Source organism: Cibotium barometz, chromosome 21 (assembly GCF_041138505.1).
Source record: "Cibotium barometz isolate CiBa-2024 chromosome 21, ASM4113850v1, whole genome shotgun sequence".
Lineage (NCBI taxonomy): Eukaryota > Viridiplantae > Streptophyta > Polypodiopsida > Cyatheales > Cibotiaceae > Cibotium > Cibotium barometz.
In genome coordinates, this window is record NC_141066.1 from 21651924 (window position 1) to 21667949 (window position 16026).

The 16026-nt window shown below is 42.6% G+C and overlaps 1 protein-coding gene across 1 annotated transcript in view; it reads right to left on the reverse strand.

Moving 5' to 3' along the window:
* The window catches only part of LOC147626953 (alpha-1,6-mannosyl-glycoprotein 2-beta-N-acetylglucosaminyltransferase), a 174361-nt gene extending 163285 nt beyond the window's left edge, over positions 1-11076 (reverse strand). Inside the window, exon 1 of the mRNA XM_086815509.1 lies at positions 10625-11076. The gene's annotated coding sequence lies outside the window, so the exon portion shown is untranslated. The remainder of the gene's footprint in view (positions 1-10624) is intronic.
* Between the last annotated feature and the right edge of the window lie 4950 nt (positions 11077-16026).

A 16026-nucleotide genomic window follows, 5' to 3' on the forward strand; every position in this document is an offset into this window, starting at 1 on the left:
TGTGGAACACCACCAACAAACCTCCTGGGAGCTCTTCCCGATTCTGTGTTCCTTGCCTTGGGCTTCGTATCCGTGTACTTTCCTATACCTTGGACCTGTACACCATCAAATGGGACTAAATCAGTGTTTAGCTTTGCTGAGCCTGATGCTCTCATACCAATGTAACACGCGGAAGCTCTGGGAAGTCTTCTTTCAGCCCTAAACACTCTTGGAAACCATCTATTGCAAAACGCAGATATAGATAGAGAGTAGAGAGAGAGAGATGGTGCTGGAAAATTCACTATATTCATATGGTACAAAAAGGTACTTGTATGCAGCCCTAGGCTGCCTTGAAGAAAAGGTGATAACACCCAAAATTCTGTCCTAAACTAGGACCCTAATGATCCACCCCATAAAGGAATGAATGAACATAACAATGAGCTCTTGTGCCTATTTATAGGTCTTTGGGAGCATAGAAGAGCTGGCCGACCAGCAGTCGGCCACCCGATTGGACTCTTTACCCATAATCCTCTCTTGCGCTTTGCAGCCGCCTGGTGCACTTACCATGTTCTGATGCGTTTCAGCCGCCCTGCTCTCTGGTACAGCCGACAGTGCCTGTAATCAGCCAACAGTACCTCCTTTTAGGCAACCAACAGCATCCTCTTCTTGTTCTCCAAGCCTTGCTCCACACTGGCCTGCACCTTGGGCTCCATGTCCTAGTTCTAATGGTTTTTTTCTGGCTGCCTTTTCTGGACTAGCTGAGAAACTTGTCCATGGGCATATGTGCACATGACATCCCCCTCTGCTAAACTTGATGACGGACTTCCAACCTGCTCTTGGATGACTATCATCATCCCATTCCTTTCCCGAAATCCGTCTGTCATCCATCCATCTCTGGCAACCCTTTTTTTCTCTAAAAAACCGGCCCGGTCTCCAAAACCACTCTATCTCAGATTAAGATCTATGCATCTGTTTTCCATCTAGTCCACAATCCATTCCTGCCCTGACTCTGAACACTGTCTTGGTCTTCATTCCTGAGAAATGAGTCTGGCACTCTCACATCGCCCTTGGAGGATAAACCTCCCTTGGGACCGTTGCCTGAGAACCTATCTGGCTCACAGGACTGCCATCCCCTTTGGCTTTGTGGAACACCACCAACAAACCTCCTAGGAGCTCTTCCCGATTCTGTGTTACTTGCCTTGGGCTTCGTATCCGTGTACTTTCCTGTACCTTGGACCTGTACACCATCATATGGGACTGAATCAGTGTTTAGCTTTGCTAAGCCTGATGCTCTAATACCAATGTAACACGCGGAAGCTCTGGGAAGTCTTCTTTCTGCCCTAAACACTCTTGGAAACCATCTAATGCAAAACGCAGATATAGAGAGAGAGTAGAGAGAGAGATGGTGCTGGAAAATTTAGTATATTTATATGGTACAAAAAGGTACTTGTCTGCAGCCCTAGGCTGCCTTGAAGAAAAGGTGATAACACCCAAAATTCTGTCCTAACTAGGACCCTAATGATCCACCCCATAAAGGAATGAATGAACATAACAATGAGCTCTTGTGCCTATTTATAGGTCTTTGGGAGAATAGAAGAGCTGGCCGACCAACAGTCGGCCAGCCGACTGGACTCTTCACCATAATCCTCTCTTGCGCTTGCAGCCGCCTGGTGCACTTACCATGTTCTGATGCATTTCAGCCGCCCTTCTCTCTGGTACAGCCGACAGTGCCTGCAATCAGCCAACAGTACCTCCTTTTAGGCAGCCGACAGCATCCTCTTCTTGTTCTCCAAGCCTTGCTCCACACTGGCCTGCACCTTGGGCTCCGTGTCCTAGTTCTAATGGTCTTTTTCTAGCTGCCTTTTCTGGACTAGCTGAGGAAACCATGGGCATACATGACATCTGGTCAGAAATGCCCATGACACTATGTACTTGATTCTCCCAAGATCAATATACTTTATTTGAGGGAGGGGTCGACCGTTCCGGCTCGTTGTGTCTCTTGTCAATTCAGCAAATTACTTCTTGTATTTGAGCAAGTGTCCATCAAATCTTAGTGTATTTAAGTGTATTGATTAGCATTGTGTTCAACCAAGTTACACCTAACTCACTATGGCTGAGGAATGACCTACGTAGGTCGTGCCTAACATATCCTGGACGGAGGATTACAATGGGGTCACGGCGTACGACAATTATCATCCTAAAGGGTACTAATATTGTACAATGTTGCACTGATGATATTGAGCCATCTTATCACCATGCACTACAATGCAGAGTGCATGTGGCATTCCCTCCTGCTTAGCGTGGCAGCAGGTTCATGGCTTCCAAGTAGTCCGCAAATAACTAGGGGTACTCTTGAAAGAACTCCTCGTCTAGCCAAACGGCTTCATGGGTACCTCGATCTCGGAACTTCGTGTAGAACTGACGTATTCTTCGACCAGAACCATGCTTCCAACGATGAAGAAGGATCTGCTCAGGCTCAATGACTTCTGCTTCGTCTACCACGTCTTACTGTTGTTCATCTGAAACATCAAACACTTCTGGTTCAACATATGGTGTTAGCCAAGAAACATGGAAAACATCATGCATTATCCAACTGTTAGGCAACTTTAACTTCATGGAGACATCACTAATCTTTTTAACTATTTGAACAAGTCCAAAACTACGAAAATAAAGCTTGGGACAACGTTTGCCCACTTGTTTCAATCTCTGTTTCATGATGCGCAAATAGACCCAATCCCCTTCCTTGAAGTGGACATCTCGTATGGACTGAAGTGCATGTCTGTGAACTAAATAATGGCCAGGCTCAAAATTGAGAGCCAAACTGGATTGAGTACCAAACTCTGCGGAATCGACATACTGATCTTCTATGCTATCCAAATCTTTTCCAGAGATGTTGAGAATGGTAGACTCCTGAATGGTCTGGATGCTGGTCTTTCTACTAAGAACATCTGCTACTGGGTTATGCTGACCAGGGAAGTACTTGATCATTCCTCCAAACTTGTGGAAGAGCTGACCCTGTCTAGTGTGCTGATCACTCCATTGAGCACTTGACATCGTCGGGAGCCACTAAAGTGCTTGGTGGTCTGTGTTGACTGTGAAAACTCATCCATAGGGAACAGGTTTCAAATGTTTGAATACTGACTGCTATTCTAGCTTCTCCTTGAAAGTCTTGGAAAGACGATAGGGAAACTTGCTAGGAGGTTCTGCCTTGGGGACCAAATCGATATGATGATCCACAGGACGAGGGTGGGATACTGGGTGGGAGATCATCCTTAAGCAAAATGTCGGAATGAGAAAGGAGATCTGTCAATTGGGAACTGAAGAAGAAGATGAGACAGTAGTTATCGATGAGATAGAAGCTGTCTGAGCATAAATCAATGCTCCTTCTCTGCTCCCTTGAGGATAGCTCATCGGGCCTGGAGATGAGAAATCATAGGAATGCCAAGAATGCTCCTATCACCACAAATCATGACATGCTCGGGAAAACCTTGAGAGATAATAAAGGTGTCCTTTCCCCAATATGGAATAGGTTCATACTGACGAAACCACTGGATTCCAATAATCATGTCAAACCCCAAAAGAGAAAAGAGAATGAAATCTTGTTGGAATGAGGCCTTATGAACCTAAAAAGAAAATTGTTGTGCCTTTTGAGAAATGTGGGTACAGAGACCAAGTGTAAACCCGTTCACCTCCAAATGATAGGGCACTAAGGTACAGCTCATGTCGGTAGCCAACTGGGGAGAGATAGCGTCCTCATAACTGTCCATGTCAAAAAGGACTATGAACTGGCGGCCCTTGGCAAAGCCATAAGCTCGGATCAGGCTTTTCTATGTGGTTGTAGCCTCACCCGCCTACTTAGCATCAAGCACCACGGATGCCATGGGATGCATCGAATGTAAGATCTGAACCACATTGGTGGTAGCAGGCGGGTCTGGAGAAGCGAGGGATACTGCGGCAACTGTGCCAGAAGGCGCTTTGGAGGCTTACTCCCCTTGCCATTTTGGACAATCCTTCTTACCATGCCCAATGGTATAACAGAAAAACATTTGTTGTCTGACTGGTACTTCCTTTCCTCCTCTGGAGGAAGATAACCTCTAGTGATTGCTGGCTAGTGGCACCTATGGCTGGGGAAACTGAAGAGAGGTGTTGATATCTCAGATGCATGGCCTCCTTTTCCCTTTGGTGCTCGAGTAACACACGTTCTCAATCGAGCTCTCGTTGGTGCTCCCGAGCGGTGAGTTCAGCCTGACACCGGTCTTCTTCGATCCTACGTTGGGCTTCCTCATAAACCCGTCTATCTGCTTTTTCTTGTTGCTTTCTTGCTTCAGCTTCAACTTCTTCTTCTCTCCGTCGAACCTCGCCTTCTCTTCTTTGTTGTTCCATCTAAAAGAAGAGGGAGATGTAGTCGGGGGTTACTGGAGGAGGAGGAGGTCGTGTTGTTGCCGCCTCCAAAAGTTGGAGACACTCCATAAGCAGCTAGTTCTAAGCTCTGAGTAGAGCTATGGTATCTGCGGTAGTTGGAAGAGCAAGGTCTCCTTCGGGGGAGACGTCTTCTGACTAATGTGTACTCTCCTCTGCAGACATGATGCTAAAGTCGGTGGTCGTGCCGGAACCAATCTGACCGTCCAAGGATGCCCTCACGCTAGGATGCGGTGTGTGGATAAGTTGAATTTGATACCAATGTAACATGCAACGGAAGTATTCGTAATTGAGGATCCTGTCACACAAGTCTCACACCGCCTTCTGTATCTTGAGTTTCGCAAGTTTAGCAATCCACTTTTATGACTTCAAACTTTAAGAGATTTAGAGAGAGAGTGAGATAAACTGTACACTGTATGGGGTCCCGAATGACCCACTAAAGGGCCCCCTATCTCATTACCGGAATAGTATTTGCTTTATTACTTTGAAGAGACTAACTTTGGACTGACAATAAGCCAAACACAAGATCTCAGAGGACCAAGAGTCGGGCTGAACTATACACGGCTATAGAAGCACCAATGATGACCAATCTCGAGCCTATGCACTCTTCCCAATGGAATGAGGGAAGGCTGCAAATCTGAAGCTGAGGTATGGGCTATTTGGGACTGTTCTAAGCTATGTATGAATGCTGAAAATGAATGGATGAATGCGGGTTACCTTCACCGAAGTGCTATAGCAAAACAATGATGATCTGTATGCTGAAAACTGCTGCTATGCAAAAAACACAAGGTCTCCTGATGGGCTGAATGCTTTATACTGATGTGTTTTGTTGATGAAGGCTGAATGCACATGCATTGATGCTCCTAGCTGCTGAAGGATGAAACGCTGGCTGAAAACGCTGAGGGCTGAAGTGCTCTAGATGCTGAATGGTCACTTGATTGATTGACTGACTCACTATGGCTGAGGAATGACCTACGTAGCTCATGCCTGACATATCCTGGACTGAGGATTACAATGGGGGTGTACGACAATTATCATCCTAAAGGGTACTAATACTGTCCAATGTTGCACTGATGATGATAAGCCATCTTGTCACCATGCACTACAGTGCAGTGACATCCCTGCCTCGGATCCCCCGAGCAAGTTTCCATACTGCCTATCCAAGGCAATGGAATCGAAGTTGGACCGTGAACTCCAAGAGCTGTTGCAATTTGGCTTCATACGCCCTAGGGTGTCACCATTTGCAACCCCGTTCCTATTCATCAGGAAGAAAGATGGGTCTTCCCGATTGTGTGTCGATTATCATGCACTCAATAAGCTGACTATCAAGAGTAAGTTCCCGATGCCTCGAATAGATTACATTCTTAAGAGACTGAATGGCCAACCACATGCGGATCTTTGGGAACTTAATTGGAAAGTGTGTGTTCATATTTTTGGACGACATATTGGTATTTTCAGCTACGATTGAGCAGCATGGCATTGATGTGGAGAAAGTCTTGAAGTTGCTGGAAAACAAAGAGCTCTATGTCAATGAGAAGAAGTCAGAATTTTATCTTTTCGAGGTTCACTACCTTGGATACATAATCAGTGCTGACTTGATCCGGCCAAGATGGCCGAGATAGTCAATTGGGAGATACCACATGTTACATGCGGAAGCTCTGAGAGTCTTCTTTCAGTCCTAAACACCATCTAGAACATGATGATGCAAAAACGCAGACAAAAGGGAGAGAGAGAGAGAGAGAGAGAGAGAGAGAGAGAGAGAGAGAGAGAGCTGGAAATTCGATATTTCCTATGGTACAAAAAGGTACATAAATCCTTGCAGCCATGGGCTGCCTTGAAAAGGTAGTAAAATACCTACACAAACTCCTAGTTCTATGACCCAACTCAAAAGGAGTTGAGTGAATGAATCGATAAGCAACCATACCTATTTATAGGCCTTGAAGTGACCATGTGAACTGGCCGACTACTGGTCGGCCAACTGGACATAAATAAAGCTTTGCTCCAGCCAATTGGATCCTCCACTTTTGTGTACTGGCCAACAGCACCCATGTCCTCTACTGGTCAACTCTCCTTGCCAAAACAGCATACAATGCTCCAAATCTGTGTTTCTAGTGAGTCTTTATCATGTTGCCTCCAGGATTAGCCCTGAGATTAGCATGTTCATGTGTGTGCACATGACAACATACCGCATACAACATCAGATCCTTTGTGGGCATATGCCAAGCATACTCCACCCACAGAGACAAATTCTCTAACCTCTCAGCGGATCTCACCGATCCGCTTAAGGGTGTCAAGACTAGAAGGCAACAAATCTAAATGACTCCACGAGCTTTGGAGGCATTCAAGAATCTCAAGGTGGCTTTGTGAGAAACTCCTTGTCTAGCGCTTGCCTCGTGGGACGAGCCAAGCCAAGAAATCACTGATGCAGGTAACATCGCGATTGGAGTTCTGTTACAACAAAACGGCTATCCAGTAGCTTACATGTCCCATACGTTACTCCCCGCGGAAAAGAATTACTCAGTCTACGATCGGGAACTCCTAGCAAGAATTCAAGCCCTGAAACGTTGGAAGCATTTCCTTTATGGCCAAGAATTTGAGGTTCGCAATGACCATCAAGCATTACGCTGGATTCAGACAATGCCAAGTGCACAATGGAGTGACCATCAGTAAAGTTGGAGCCAAATCTTCCAACAAGTTTACCAATCATTTCTCGAAGGCATTGCTTGATAATTTTGGTACTAAACTAAACTTTTACAATGCATTTCACCCACATACTGATGGCCAGACAGAAATTTACAACCAATTAGCCTTCAATGTACTGAAGTGTTATGTCCAAGATCAGCAAGGTAAGGAGAAATCATATTTGCCTTTAGTTCAAACAGTTTTGAATGATTCATTTTCTTCAACTATTGGCAAGACTCCTTATAAAGGAGCGTTTGAAAGACCATTCCAGTCACTATTGACCAGAACCTCATCTTCACTACCTAAAGCAAACAAAATGACCGAGTATTACTAGGAGACTTTGGAATCAGTTAACGACAAGTTGGCTAAAGCATAGGAGGCCTACACTCAACATGTCAATAAAGACCGAAGGGACGTGAAGTTCTCGGAAGGAGATTGGATTTATCTTCCAACTGAAACAAGTGAACAAGCGATGCCCAAAGTTATCGTTCACGAGTTTCATACCTTTTTCTATCCCGAGAAAGATTAATGAGGTGTCAATGAAGTTGAAGCCACCTCTGAGCTAGACTATGCATGATGTGTTCCATGTCAGTTGGCTAAAATCATATGTAAGTCCAATCCCTTCAAAAGTTAAAGAAGAAGCGGAACCAGACATAGTTGACGAAGCTGAAGTGATGGGTCGAGAACATATCCTTTTGCACCGCTTCAAGGAAGCGATTTGGCTTGACAAAGACTTCTTCGACGACTATCCAGCTTTATTGACTGACTATTTGGAGGCTACGTGTAACGCAGGAACACATGAAAGTGACAAAATTGAAGAACTACTTCCAGCAAAACCACTTAATCATTCACAAATAATGAAAGAAAGTAGGATTCAAAGAAAAGAGAAACGAGACCTCACTGAGAGGGAAACACGATCTCCCCCTTTGCAGAAATTTATTGAATCAAACCACGGGCACAAAGTGCCTGAATCTTTACAATAGATGAGAAATGCATTATCCAAATGAAGAGGGAGTGCTCCAATTTATAGGTTTGAGACTTCATTTCTCTAGAATGGAAAGAGTGAGCTCCAAATGACAAGTGGCTAGTTTAATTGACTAGTGTTAAGCTAATTTGACGAGTGTTAAGCTAAATTGACAAGTGTAAGGTGAAGTGACAAGTGTAGGGGCACTTGTCTTATTCTAGATGCCAAAGGTCTTAATTCAAGAGGTAATTCTTCCATAACCTTCTATGCTAAAAATATCCCAACTCATAAAGAATTTGACAAAGGTGCTTTAGTATCTCTTGATCCTTGTGAAAATCTGGAGGTTTTGACGCAAACAAAATTTTTATCAGAGTCTGCCAAAAATAGCAACTCTTCTAGATTCTAAGAGTTGCATGCTTTAGGTCCAGGAACGCTTCATTGTAAAGATTCACATGTTCATGGTTTGTTCAAATGATTTGAGCATATGGTTTTGCCTTCGAAACCACTCATCACTCATCTAGGCGTTCTGGTCAATTTGACCACCCGAGTGCTAAACCAGTCATCCAGGCATCTGATCTATGACCACCTGACCGAAAAATTTGGGTGTTTTGGCCACTAGCCACCCATAAATAGAAATGAGTATTCTAGCTTAATTAGCCACTCAAAAGATATACAAATCACAATTCATGCTCCATGAACTATCTGATAATTACCAACTCACATATGGAATAGTTTTGAGCAAGACAATGATCAATATGACGAACAAAGTAGGAGGCTAGTTACATCCTTCCCCCTTAGAATCTGTCTTGGCCTCAAGACAATGTATGAAGTGCTTCTGCTTCGCCAGCTTCTTCATAAGCTGTGAGTATTTCAAGATAATCCTTGAAATACTCCTCTCGCATCCATTTAGCGTCCATATGAGAGTAGTTTTGGAACTTCAAGAGGAATTTTTTGGCGGTGTTCCTTCCTTTCGTCCTAACCATGTGAAAGATAATCTGTTATGGTTGCAATCTCTTCATGTTCATCCACTTCCGGTGGTTCCTCCATAACAGGTTCCTCTCGGGGTGGTCCTGCATTAACGTAACCCTCTTGAATGATGTAGTGATGTTTTGAGCACTTATTAGGCTAGTGGCCGGGTGAACAAGCATATATCAAAGTCATAGGTCTAGATGGATTAGTCAGACAAATCCAATGGATGGATTTGTGCAAGGTCTTTGTTCCCAGACACTAGCAATTGCCGTGTAACTTATCCAGAACATAGAGATGAAGTACAACCATGGCAAACCCAAGACTCCCCAAGGGTAAGTGCCTGGCAGGAAGTTCCACCTCAAGTCTTCCTATGATAAGTTTCACCCTAAGGTTGGTTCAAACTTAATACTGGTTAATTTAGTTTTTTCTGCTTTACAGATGGCCCACCATGTCACTAAATGTGAGAATGAGTGCAACATATTGCTTCATGTAGTAAACTTTGGATACCATGTTCATTGGCCCTATGAGCCCTTGCCCAAAGACAAGTTATCAAGCAACATCTGGGTCTCAAGAGTATGTCAATGTCAAGCCTTACCTGCACGCCTTGCACATGAGGATGCAACCCACTTGCAAGTTGTAACGATGGTTGTAAAACCAATAATAAACCCATTCCACTATGATTGGGACCCACGTCCAATCTAGCCACTAAAGCTAAACGGGAAAATTTTGATCCACTTAAGCCTTTCGTGGCTGAAGAAAATTCCAGTTCTTGTTTGAATTGTAGACTAGGCATCCCTCCTGGACCGATGATCATTCTGTGAGAATTTAAACTTGTCAATCGCTCGATAGGTAATTGGAACAAAGTAGGTATTTCCAATACTCACAAGAAGAAAGGTAAAACCGCTTTTTTCTTGAAGCATTTTCCAAACCAATATTTTGCACCTCCTGGGCTGCATAGATCCTTTCAGAACTTACTTAACAGACCTCTTCTGCATATTGGAAATGACCAAGGGAAAAGAAAAGAGAAATAGCAGTAGCTCAAAAACTATCACAAAACAATCATTTTCTACATCACTACAACCTTCGCTTGAGTAAAGGCCCGTGCATGCCTATTTAGGAGATCATAAACTGACTAGCTGGTGATGGAGTGGGTGTATACATAGAAATGACCATTAACCAGGTGCCTGATGTCTCAATTAGTCTCCATAGAGGACCCAAATAGCCTTGATTACATTAAGGACGCCCGCTTACCCACCAGCCCATATTTTCTTGACAAGATCAATGGTGCCAGCCTTCTCCCATGGGAAGGTGGCCGATCCAACCTTTATTTACACTTAAATTCCACCCAAAGCAAAATCAAACACCATAACAGCCAAAGCAAAGGACTAATGGGCTTGTTGTATATCCCTCTGATTAAGCCTCTTACCTGCCCCATGCATCATGGGATCAATGATCCAAAGGTTACATTTAGTGATAGCTGCTTCATGATGAAAGGTTAAGCTTGCAATGAATGATTATATCAAAGGAACGAATAATCGGACTCTTAAGATTCCATCTGAACAGTAAGAAGATATTAATCTGATGTATAATTATGTGATTAAATTTCCTTACCGGATGGGTCTCAAATAGGTTGTCTCCGCCGAAAGCTGCGCGGATTACTAGGGTTAATCCTTAGCGTGTGCAGAAACTTGCACCCAAAATTACCCAAATAGGGTGTCTATAGGCGGTCATGCATGAAATAGAAAAAGAAGTTCATTGTCTGGGAGGTGGTGTATTTCACACGTGTCCTCACCCGGCTGCACGGTTGTAGACATCTTCTTAACATCTGTTGTTTGAGAGCATATGATGGGCGTCATCATTTGGGCGGCGTCACACGCACCCGAAAAAGACTCCGATTTGCCAGCTTTCGGAAGGAAAAAGGTTATGGATACGAGAAACAAGAAACCCCATGTGTGAAATCGGGGTGGGGGAGATAGCCAAGTAGTCTTGCACACAAAAATAAAAAACCCTTAAAAGGGTGATAAAGAAATGAACCCTCCACCCAAACAAAAAAGAATACATGTACGAACATGAGATGATGCGCGGTCACATAATGTGTGTCGCAAAGGTCCACATGTACATCGTGACATGGACATGGGCAAAACCTCTCATGGATTGTATTTATGTCTACCTGGTTGTGTGAATCTTCTTGAATGTCAATTGGCTCGTCTTTTGGCTACATACATCCAAAAGCATGCCAAACTTCTGTCTTACAACTGTGGCTAGTCTTTTAGCTACATCCACCCAAATTTCTATGGCTTACAATTGGCAAGTATTTTGGCTACGTCTATCCAAATTTCTATAGCTAACAAATCTTGAAACGCCATCTTTACACCTACAACATGACATTTTTTTATCAAAGTCATCATCTCATGGCTTGCGCAATTGCCTCTCCCTCAAATTTATGTAATGTAGCAACATGTACCACACTTTTGTCAATTTTCCAACTCCTTTCAATAGCACTTGAAGCCATATCATGCTTTGTAATCAATAACGTAAAGCAAATTTATGTAATGTAGTAACATGTACCACACTTTTGTCAATTTTCCATCTCCTTCATATCATGCTTTGTAATCAATAAAGTAAAGCAACTACAAAATTCCAAAAACTAAGAAAACCAAACTTGCGTGGGCATCAACCCATTGCAAAATGTTAGTAGGAAATGTGGCCTTGAATACATGCACCATAGTACGTAGTATTATGTTGGAACCTTAATTTACCACAATAACAAAGAAGAGCTCTCCTTTATTGGGCATTTCAGAGTTGTTGGTGTGGACATCCTCTATGTGTGTGAACAACCCTTATTCAAGTCTAGCTCAAAAGATAAGGCTTATGCTTATAAAAGCATATACTTGGGTGGTTTTATCATAACATGGAGTATCCTTTGAGTTGTGCAATCTTTTGAGCACCATCTTCGTTGAAGTGAGCACCCACTTGGCCTCTTTCCCACCTTCTTTTGGGTGCATACCTTTGGCCTCCACATGGGCTGGTACGAGCCTTCGGTCAGTCCCTGTGGTCATCTCCAACAACTCATAAGAGTCAAGAATGGTCCTCATCTTAAAACTACAGAGAGTGTAGTAGGAGCCATCCAACTTTCCTTCACAAAATGGTGGGGGGGCGAGAATGATGCAACAACAACATCCTCAGCCATCACTCCAAATTTGTTCTACAACAACTAATTGCTAACACAAACTTTGTGTAAAGCCCTATAGCTTTGATACCATGAAAGAATAGAGAACCGCAATGGAATAAGTATTATAGTACAAAGAACTGTGTAACAAAAATATGGAGAGTAACAAAATACTAATTACAAACCAAAGATGATGGATTGCAAACTAATGGTGCCTGTCCACCCATGGAATCCTTCATATTTGGGCTCCCTTTGAACCTTTCAATCATATTCTATGACACATGCAACTCATACAATCATTTGAGAGTCACATACCACTCCCCCTTACTCCTAACATTTACCCAACGTCACTTGCTATTTTAACACGCCCCCTCAATTGATGAACTACTACCACCATACATACACTAGATCTACATTTTTAGTCATTTGCTAAAGTGGTCTATCCATAGGTGCCTCATAGGCTATAATGTTGGCTTAGAGCTTGTAGTTTTACACAAGGGTAGGAATACAATGAGTGGGTTTAAATAAGGGTGCCCTCTTCCATCAACTAGAAGAGTCGTTGGCCCTCCTTCTTGGGAAGCCTCTTTATTTGGCTCTGCTTTGGTCATGATGTTTGCTTGAGTGTTGTTTGGAGTCTTCTTCTTGCTCCAACAAGCTCTCTCTATGTGGCCTCTCTAAGCACTTCACTCCGACTCTTTGTCCTTTGGTGAAGAATGCTTTCTCCTCGTTTTCACCGATTTGGAGGCGTCAATTTTTTGAAGCAAACTGTAGATCTACTCTTCCACAAATGGAATTAGTCTAATTCCTCTCAACCCCAAGGGTTTTCAAGGGTTCTCTACACGCCTATGATCTCAGATTTCATAAATTTGTCAAGGAGTAGTGGCATCAAGCTCTGCATCAAATCTGCAAGTGACTTTGGTAAAACTAAGATTAAGCATTCAATATTTGGTCAAATCCTATGGTTTTGGTCTTGATGCTCTACTAGACTAACTGCTATTGATGCCTTTGAAAGGATCTGAGCTCATTTGCACCAGATCTGGCCTCCCTGTACACTCTATTTTATGCACACAAAATAGGAGATTAATCTCACTAATTAGTGATTAATTAACACTAATCACTATATTCTTACCATTGGGTATTTGATACAAATCTCCATCACTTTAGATTGTAATTTGAAGTTGGTTTGATATCCCAACATCCAGTACAAACCAACTATCATTGGCTTTATGCAATTTTTGGTGTATTCATGCTTGTTAACTTGTTGTAATCATAATTAAACATCAGATTAGAGTTGTAAAAGGGTAGACACTGCCCTTGAATCTTAAATTAGATCAAGAGGTAAGACTCCCTTCACATCATCATGAGCATTGTGTTGAAATATACAAATGAATAGGTATGTGCGAGAACAAGCCCTTAGCAAGAGACTGTAAAAGAGAGTCTGTAAATGAGTGGGTAGCAGTGAAAAGGTGAGTGGAATCTATTGGGAGAGAATAAAGGGTAGCATGAGAAGTTCTAGGATGTGTGGAGATGTTCTGGGAAAAGTGAAGAGGTGGAGAGAATCAAGCAAAAGAGGTGGAGAGAATCAAGCAAAAAGAGGTGGAGTGAATCAAGGAGAGATCAGTGGGATTAGATACTTTGCATCTTGTGGATGTAAACTCTATAAATTGAGGCATTGGCCTAATGAGTATTTGTTAGTTTTTGAGTATCTATGCCTACATTAAGCTATCAATTAATTGCTCACTAATCTTGTCTTAATCATCATCTAATCACTTTGCTAATGATATTGATTCTTATATTTGATCCACCATAGCTCATCACTTTGCTTGCATTTTAACATGGTATCAAAGCCTAGCTTAGGATCCATCCAATTTATGAGCTTATTATCATACTAATCATCCTATTAATTAAGATTAAGAGATAATCACTTTTTTAGTCTTCTCCAACAAGCTCTCTGCATCCCCAGCTAGTGGAGGGGCTTGATCTCCCTCTAGGCTTAACATTAGGCAACAAGCTACTAGCCACATCTAGCTACATTCCCCATGCATCAGCTAGTCGTGTCAAATCGCCAAACCGCCATCGGGAGCTGCAGAAATTCGCGAATTTGCAAGCGCCTCTTTTCTGAAGAAAATCTCAAATCTACACTTAGAAGCAATTAGTCTAATTCCTCTTGGCCCTAGGGGTTTTCAAGGGTGCTCTACATGTTGGTGATGTCAGATTTGTGAAAATCCTCAAGGAGAAGTGGCATCAAGCTTTGCATCAAATCTGCAAAGTGACTTTGGTAAAACAAAGATTAAGCATTCAATGTTTGGTCAAATCTTTTGTTTCTTGGCTTGATCCTCTACTAGACTAACTGCTATTGATGCCTTTGAAAGGAGTTGAGCTCATTTGAACTCTAAGGCCCCAGATCTGGCCTCCCCGCACACTCTGTTTTCTACACACAAAACAGGGGATTATTTTACTAATCAGTGATTAATCAGCACTAATCATTATATTTTGGTGTAATCGAGGGTTCAAATTTACCATTGGGTATCTGATACAGATCCCTATAATTTCAGATTACAATTCGAAGATGGTTTGATACTCCAACCATTCAGTACAGGTGAGCTACACTTGGCTTTATGTAATTTTTGTGTGCTGATAAATCTGTTGTAATCATCATCTTGCATTTGCCCCTTGGTTAATGCCTAAAAATCACACTCAAATTCAAGTTATTCATAGCCGTTGTTGCATTTGTTGGGAATGTGCATAAGAATGAATGCTATATGCATTATATATTGGGCACACATGGGTGATTACATCATTGTAAAAATGGGATCAAACACCACCCTTGTCCAGAATAAGGCAAGAGGTAAGACCTCCCACATAGATTTGGGTTTGCATTGCATAATTAAAAAAATGACACAAGATAAACATAAAAAGCACAAAAGATTTGTCATTAATACATTGAAATATGTTGCTCACATGTGGAGCAAGAGCTGAAGGTCAAGCTCGTGGCCCCAGCCATGAAAGAAGAAGAACATTTCTTTTCAAGAGGAGGATCAACACCAAGAAGAAGAGCTAAACGAAGCATTAAAGGAAGATATGGATGCGTGAAGAGAAGCTACCACAATAAGAAGACTAAAAGAAGAGCTAGACGAAGCATTGAAGGAAGACATGGACACGTGAAGAGAAGCTGCCACAACAAGAAGACTGAAGACAAGAGAAGATGTGAGGCTCCAAGAAGTGAGGAGCCATGTGAAAATCTGTAAGGAAGAGAGAGAGAAACCCCACAATCCAATGTAACCTGCCCCAATAGAGTAAAACCACCTCTGAGCCACCGATGATGTAGGCCATGTGGTAGATGTATGTGTGAGCACTTTAGTCAAGGTCACTGGCACTTATATAGTAAGCCTTGGACACATAGAGAGAGAGTGTCAAGGACTATGAGTTAGGGACTTGAGGCACTGGTAGTGGGCTACCAAGTAAGAGGGAAACTTGGTATAGGGTGCAGGTGTGCTAGGATTATTCACTTGAGGGGAGGTGTTGAAATATACAAGTGAATGGGTGTGTGCGGGAACAAGCCCTTAGCAAGAGGCTGTAAAAGAGAGTCTTTAAATGAGTGGGTAGCAGTGAAAAGGTGAGTGGAATCTACTGGGAGAGAATAAAGGGTAGCATGAGAAGTTCTAAGATGTGTGGAGATATTCTGGGAAAAAGTGAAGAGGTGGAGAGAATCAAGCAAAAGAGGTGGAGTGAATCAAGGAGAGATCAGTGGGATTAGATGCTTGCCATCTTGTGGATGTAAACTCTATTAATTGAGGCATTGGCCTAATGAGTATTTGCTAGTTTTTGAGTATCCATGCCTACA